Source organism: Hippocampus comes, unplaced genomic scaffold (genome assembly GCF_001891065.2).
Source record: "Hippocampus comes isolate QL1 unplaced genomic scaffold, H_comes_QL1_v1.1 scaffold223, whole genome shotgun sequence".
Taxonomy (NCBI): Eukaryota; Metazoa; Chordata; class Actinopteri; order Syngnathiformes; family Syngnathidae; genus Hippocampus; species Hippocampus comes.
In genome coordinates, this window is record NW_017804808.1 from 616172 (window position 1) to 616960 (window position 789).

A 789-nucleotide genomic window follows, 5' to 3' on the forward strand; every position below is an offset into this window, starting at 1 on the left:
TAAACAGGCTGTTCGCAACACAACCTGCGAAAGTGTACGCTCAGTGGCAGGGTTCTAACAGCAGAGCAGACCCACCAAGATTGGAAACTGAAAGTTACTGGGAAGGCATATGGGAGAAGGAGGTCGCACATAACAGCAGTGCACAATGGCTGGTGACGAGCACAGCAACCTCCCTGAACAGAACCCAGTTTCCATAACAGTGGCAGACATACAAGACAGAGTCTCAGATATGAAAAATTGGACAGCACCAGGCCCGGAAATGGTGCATACCTACTGGCTAAAGAAACTCACAGCACTCCAAGAGCGCCTAGCAGTACAAATGAACCAGTTGCTGAGGGATTGGACTCACCCAGGATGGCGAACCGAAGGGTGAACGATACTGATCATGAAGGATCCCTCAAAGGGTGCAGTCCCATCCAACTATCGGCCAATAACATGTCTCTCCACAACATGGAAGCTCATGTCAGGCATCCATGCGGCGAAGATAAGTGGACACATGGACCAATACATGAGCGAAGCACAGAAGGGCATTGGTAGAGATACCAGAGGAGCCAAACATCAGCTCCTGGTTGACAGAACAGTCGCACAAGACCGCAGGTCCCGACATACCAACCTGTGCACAGCCTGGATTGATTACAAGAAAGCCTCTGACTCGATGCCACATACATGGATCACTGAATGCTTGGAGTTGTATAAGGTGAACAGGACTAAGAGCATTCGTTGCGAACTCGATGAGGATGTGGAAAACCACACTTGAAGCCAATGGCAAGCCACTTACCCAAGTGTCCA